This window comes from Protobothrops mucrosquamatus, unplaced genomic scaffold, assembly GCF_001527695.2.
Source record: "Protobothrops mucrosquamatus isolate PMUCROS unplaced genomic scaffold, P.Mucros_1.0 scaffold419, whole genome shotgun sequence".
NCBI lineage: Eukaryota > Metazoa > Chordata > Lepidosauria > Squamata > Viperidae > Protobothrops > Protobothrops mucrosquamatus.
The window spans coordinates 994,483-1,001,930 of NW_015386748.1; positions in this window are offsets into that span (position 1 = coordinate 994,483).

Here is a 7,448-nt window from a genome sequence, read left to right on the forward strand (position 1 = left end):
TCAAGCAATGGAGTAGATAATGCTTAATGCAGAATCTGCCCCATACCTCTCGTTGAGTTTGTGCAATGGAAGATACAACCTCATCACCAGTGTGAAAGAGAAATTCAGTTATGAATGCAGTTGGTATTTGAATCAGAAGGAGTGTGATCTTGTACTTCCCCTCATACAGCAAAACTCTTGAAGCAGCCCTAATTAGACATAACTCTTAATTTTGTGTATGATTAAGACCAGGGAGATTATTTTCTCTGCCAAGCACAATGCCACAATGCCACTCAAATCTTACTGCTCACAGTAGGTGACATTCCAGTGGTAGTTGTCCAAATGCAGGTGAGAGAGATCAGCCCATGTGTTCTTGAACTGAACTGGTGAACTGATACTTTTCATTTTCACTGCCTGCAAGGTTTTTCCTTGGAAACAGACACCTGTGTCTGCAAAACTGATCAGTGCATAAGCTTTCTCAGTGAACACTGCCTTGTATTCTGCGCGAACTGCATAGCATGCATTGGCTCATGTAACCCCTTCATGTGGCAGGTAAACTATCCCAATTATTAAATGGTACAGGCAATCATTTCTCTCAATTCATTCCTCTACCATCAGACATACAGTTTGAATAACTGAGATAGTCTCTTTTTTACTTGAATCCAAAGTAAATGTTTGCCCACTCACTCCATGACCTTCATTGGGAATGTGGTAGTTTGTACCCCTCAGGTATTGCCTGCTTGATTTCGTTTTCTCCTGGTAATGCAACAAGGGTTAAGAAAATTCTGTTACCCCCAAAGAGTTATTTTTCTAGGCATGAACACCAAGCAAGATGATATCAGCTTACCACTTTTGAGTTTATGATTTCTCAGTCTGCAAATGCCACATGACATGGGGTAGTATTGCAATACAAAATGTTATGCAGGAAATACAAGATCAATTATGTTAGCAGGAATATTTATGTAGAAAATCCAGATCTGTAGAAGAGCTGGGCAAAATCCTATCCTCATCCCCACTGCTAACCTTGTGATGTTTAATATATCACAGCATCACTTTCAGGAACATGATTTTCAAGCAGAAAGCGTGATCCACATTTTACTTATGTTTTCATTTTTATTGCTACTGTGATTTTATTCTGAATTACACAAAAGCTAATGGCTTTGCTCCAAACCAACTTAAAATTAATGTTTATTTTATAATCAAACAGGAAATTATTTTAGCAGCATACATAACCTATTGAAATTTATAATTGGTAGGGAATGTCTTTTTATGTCTGAATTAAGCCCCACTTTCTAATACAATCTACTAGCACATTTAAGTTCATTTGGTTATATGTTAGGGCAAAGTAAAAGTCAATGAACTAAGAAATGGATTATTTAAGAATAAGCTAAAGGAAGGAAAATATTCCTTTACAAATAGATATGTTTATAGGAATAATTTATAGGCCAGACAAGGAAAGAAGAATATATTTTTCAAATTCTAAATACTACCTGCAGCGGAATATTATTAAAACATTACTGTAGCACTCTTTGATGTTATCCTCACAAAGATTATCTAAGTAATCCTTCCTGTGTAATCATACATGGGAACCTGCAGAACATATTTTCTTGTTCCCTAAAATGAGCCTGTTCAGAACTGCATCAGCATGAACAGGAGCCTTGCAGCATAGGCAGAATGGATAGCAGTTTAGCTAAGAGCAAAGGCTGAAGTTATTATCAAGGAAAGATTGGAACAGGGAACTTCCCAGATCATCCTCACACTAAAAAGATGTAATTACCTCTAAAATTTAATTATCCATCTTTACATTTCTCAGGCTAGCTTTTGGTACTTATCATTACATTACCAATTCCCCCACCTACTGCCTGTTTCTTAACGGAGTGAGAAGAAAATCTCTAAGGCGTTTCTACTGGGCAAAAGAATGTTAGGTATTTGGGAGGGAAAAGCAATCTGGCACTCCATTGTTGCAAGATTATATTTTGGGACAAATTCAAAGTGATATCAGGAGAAGGTTTCAGAATGCTTGTTTCTGGCCTGTACCAGTAATGCTCCATGCTTCCGCAGAGATAGGTATTCTGCTGCTGTGAGGCTGATCCCATCTTTGCACTGCCCAATAGCCTGCGTTGATTAACTATTGGCCTCTGGTCTCTGCAAATTTCCTGACATTTTGCTCAGCAGACTTCATTTCATCCAGCGAGGCATTTCCAGGTTCATCTGACCACTAGTTGCTAATTAGAAGACCATTATATAATCTCCTCCATCCTCTTCCTTTATAACAACATCAGTGCTAAAAGCAGAGGAGGGAACCAGTTGTAAAGACTGGTCATGGAACCTACCCTACCCAATTCCAAATGGCCAGCATCACATTACCAAATGGAATTGGGTAGCCAGGAAAGCAAAAAAACTGTATCTACATCTGTGCTAAAAGAAGCAAGGGAGAATATCCCTATGCACTAACTTCCATTAGCACAGGTCTCAACTATAAAATACTCAACATGTTTTTGAAATACTGTAAATGGCTTTGAAAAATTAAGACACCACTCTTTCATGTATGGTATCAGGATGCAGGAATTGTCATGATGTCAGAAATTTAGTGGTTATCACACATATTTAAGGCAAAATACGTGGATTTAATCTGGTGTCAGTCATCATATAAAATCAGCGTGAAGCTGATTTCGAACTAACTGGGATAAGTGATCTAATTCTCAACTCAGATCAATGCAAGCTTATAGTGCTAATATTTTTTTCAGTGATATTACATAATCTTATAGCTTTAATTAATATCTTAGAGTAGTTGGGAGCATTAAATATTGTACTGTGTTTACAAAATGACAGGGTCATTTGTAATCTTATGCTTGTCCAAGGTACCCATTTCATCTATTATATTTCATTTCAACAGTGTGAAATGTTGAAGGATGTATTATATCATCAGAAAGGTTTTGATTATATCATACTCAATTGCCTAAAAATTGATGTTCGATGTGGTTCCTTTCCCTACGGTTTCAAAAACACACTACTCCCATAATTCCCTGCTATCTTATCTGAAGAGTTTAATGAGGACTGCTAGGTTATAGCTTTCTCTTATGCAATCAGCAGCAACCAAAGAATAGAGCAATAATTGCAAACTGGAAGTGTCCCCCCCAAAAAACTAAAGGAGATTGCAATACTCATCAGCTAAGTCTAAAATATTATCATAAGATGAAAAAAACAAAATGCTAGCAAGCCCAGCTCAGGCACTTACAAGTTGTAGATATTATTTCCAACACTAGATTCTTTTGAAATCCCAGAAAATGTAATCATCCACCCATCTGATTGACATCTATTCCTTCCAATATGAAAGTCCACTCAATATGAAAGTCCACTCAATATGAAAGTCCACTCAGTGCCGGCTGGCGACCCCAAGGGGGAGGGCCTTCTCTGTGGGAGCTCCCACCCTCTGGAATGAGCTGCCCCCAGAGATCAGGGTGATCCCTGATCTCCCTTCCTTCCGCCGCGCCCTCAAGACATGGCTGTTCCAACAAGCGGGACTGGCCTAGGATAATTTTTAAGAGGGGTTTTTTAGAGGGTTTTTAATTACTTTTTAATTAGACAATTTAAATATTTCATTTTAATTAATTTTAACTTGTGATTGTTAGTGGTGTTTTTAATTGATTGTCAGCCGCCCTGAGTCCGCAAGGAGAAGGGCGGGATATAAATTCAAATAATAAATAAATAAATAAATAAATTATAACTCCTTTTGATTCTCTACCTAGCGATGCTTTCACTCCTGTAGCCCAGGGGTTCTTCAGAGACTTTCTGCTCAAAATCTGGAGGAACGGATCCTGTACCCGTGGGGACAACTGCTGTCTGCTTTATGTGCTGGGCCCAGATTCCAGACTTCCATTAAAAAGCTTGAAATTTTCTCATGATAGTCGCAGAGGGAAGTTACTACCGGTAGTAGACTGCCTGAATAAACATTCAAGCTGAATCAAGGGAGTTTAAGAATTTGGCTAATTATACTTGATTCAAAAGGAAATAGGCGCCATAGACGCAAAACAAAAGGTCAGTTTAACAGTTCTCTGGAGGGGTAGTAAAACCGATCCAAAGCAAAAGTGCACTCTATATGTGTACACTTTGTGCACCTAGAAAACTCCAGGTCAAAAAAATGCTTCTTTAAACCCACCTGGTTGCTAGGCAACTTGTAATGAGTGCAGTTCAATTAGGTCTTCACTCTGCATCACTCTTGCCATGATACAGAATCTAAAGGCCTTTAAAAAGATACCCCAGCAACAACCTTTTTTCAGTGGTGCAGGTCTAGTTTAAGGGGTAATCGCAGCATATTCGGCTTCATTGAGCCTCAGAAATGTGGTGGCGCTCTATGCAAAGTTGCTGATGAAGTGAGCTACGGAAAGAAACAATAATAAGAGCATATTGTACAGATCCCCGCCTCTGTTGCCCCAAACTTGAGAAATCAACCTCCTCCTTCTTTTAAGTGGACCAGTCTCCCTTCAGCTAATGCAGCTCCCGGTTAGGCAAGAGCCCAGTCAGGCTAATGGGAATTGATGGCAGCATGGAGATAAAAATGGAAGAGGAGGAAATAAAGACATCTTCAGGAAGGAAAAAATATCTTACAGAAAATCTAACTTTTACAACACCAGCTTCCTATGTTAACAGTCAGAGAAATGCAAATAAAAATGAACTTCACAAAGAAGAATAATGTTGAGTTAGCAAATGAGCTGGGGAAATGATTAGCCTGTAAACTGAGAAAAGAAAGCGTGAAGAAAATAATATTAAATTTATAAAATGAGAATGTTATGGTAACAGATCATGCAGATGTACCAAGAACATTCCAGCAGTATTATACAAAGCTTTGTAAAGAAAAAGAAATTTCCCCAGCAAAAATGGATATTTTGAAAAAAAATTACCAAAGATCAGGGCTTTTCAACCTTTTCACCCATTGTACCCCTTTTAGGATATGGCAACATCCAAGTACCACCAGTCGCCTAGCAAGGTGTCAAAAACTTGATGACCCCCCCAAAAAAGGGAAAAAGTGATAAAATACAGGTGGTCCTCGACTTACAACAGTTCACTTAGTGACTGTTCGAAGTTACAATGGCACTGACAAAAGTGCCCTCCAAACCACAGCCGAGCAAGACACCTGCCTGCCCGCCTGGCCGCGCTCTTCCTCCTGTCTGAGATTTTCATTGTTGTGAGCATTTCTGTTGAGGATTGGCAGTGGAGGTGGGGATGGGGTGTTTGGTTTTTATTCCCCCCGTCTGCTGGGTGGTTGCAGCAGGTTTTGGTCACTTCACACGACCCTGGGACACTATGACCGTCATAAATATGAATCAGTTGCCAAGCATCTGAATGTAAACCACAAGACCCTGGAGATGCTGCAACATTCCAGCTGATCGACGCTTCTTCTGGGCTCAGCAGAAGCACCAGGATCAGTGCTGCTTTCCAGCTGATTGGTGCTTCTTCAGGGCTCAGCAGAAGCACCAGGCTCAGCGCCGAGCTCCAGCTGGAGCCTGGCGCTGATCCTGGCGCTTCCACTGAGCCCTGCAGCTTCAGCCATCTCTTGCTCAGGCTTGTGTGGTGCTGCCACCGGTTCAGCTCATTCCTCTCCCCCGCTACCACTTTTCTAGGATAGTCGCGTACCACCTGCCAGGTGCCAATGTACCACAGGTGGTACCCGTACCACTGGTTGAAAAGCCCTGCCAAAGATAATGGATTAAAAAAAAAAGCAATGAATGGAACTACAACAAGGACAGTCTGTGAGACTATAACAAAAGGAGCAAGATAGGAAAAGCTCCTGGCCAAGTCAGACTGCCAGTCCACTAATATAAATATTTTGAAGATAAACTGTTACGATCACTTCAAATATGATTAATTTCATTCTGGATAATGAAGGATACCAGAAAGTTGGACAGACATAAATAAGGCATTAATTGCTAAAGAAGATCCAGATTTAACTTTGCCCAAAATTTACTGACCAATACCAAAGATGAAATTAAACAGTGTTATAAAACATTTAGTGTGATTTTAGCTGAAAGGATGAAAAGTATCTTGCAAGAGTTTATACATGAAGATCAAAGTGGCTTTTTCTCAAGACAATGAAGAGATAATACAGGTAGTCCTAGAATTACAATTGTAATGGAGCCTGTCCATTATGGTTGCAAATAATGGTGGTGGTTAAGCTAGGTGCCCATGTGATTACCTTGCTTAATGACCCCAATCCCTGCTCTCCATGTTAAGTGACCATGCAGGTTGTTAAGCAGAGCACGGGATGCCTCAAGGGTGAGAGGCCTTTGGAGGTCTAGCACACAGGCCCTGGCCTGCACTGCACCCCCTCCCCAACTGACATGTGGCACAGGGGCTCCCCCATCCCCTGACACGTCTGTATTCTGCTTCCTCTTTTCCCAGTTTACCAGAGGTTTATAAAAAGGTGTCTTATTTTAGCCTTCATCAAACAAGCCAAATTTTCCTTTCTTTTACTTCTAACAGTCTTTCTTTTTAATTCATTTAAATGTTGTCTTTCTTTTTCCCATCTTCTTCAAGGCTTTAACAGACTTCTTTTTAAATCCAGTGGAAAGTCATTATCCAGGTGTTTGACTTGGTTTGTCTTTTTGTCTTTTCCCTTTGATTTTCAAAGCCTTAACCAACTTTTTTGTATTGGTAAAAAGTCTGTATCCGGGTGGTTCTCCCAGCATTTCTCTATCTTGTAGCCCACCGTTTTCCTAAAATTTGTATTTTCAGTTTGAATGCCTTATCTACTTTGTAATTCACATTTTTTTTATTCACTATTTCTGATTCCACTGTTTCTGCCTCAGATTTATTTCACATCTGTCATTCCTTCATTAACATATTTAGATACAGCCTATCCATGGAACCAGATTTTGTTAATGATATTGTTGATATAATTGCTACTAATTTCTGGCCCCGTTCTTTGAAGGTCTCCTTTAATATTTTATATGTTATAGTATTTTGTGTCGTTTTGTAAATCACAAGCATAAAGAAGTTATTGTTTTCTTTTTCTCCTGGACTTTAGTTCCCCCTAGTGTTCAATTTTGACATATTAACATGGTATGATAAATTTAATGTGGATTCCAAAAACATCATGTAAGAAGTGCCATACTAAAATACGAAATAAATATAAACCCAGGTTGTGTCCCAAAATACCTTTACTGGTTTCAGCGTAAAAAGTATTTTATAGAAAAGAAACATCAGGCAAAAAGAAATTGTTAACATATCAAGACTTATTAAAATAGGGACAGATTAAGATGAAGTCAAGAGAATGATTAATTGCAGAGATTTAATTTTCAGTGGTTTTAATATGCACAGTTATGAGAAAGATTTAATAAAGACAAAAAGGTAATGGGGACTGAATAACATAACATGGAATTTGAAAATGAATTGTGTATAAATGATGAGCATGTGGTTGCAAAAATGTATAAATATTTGTTGAGAGTTGAAAGAAGAGGAATTAGTTAAAG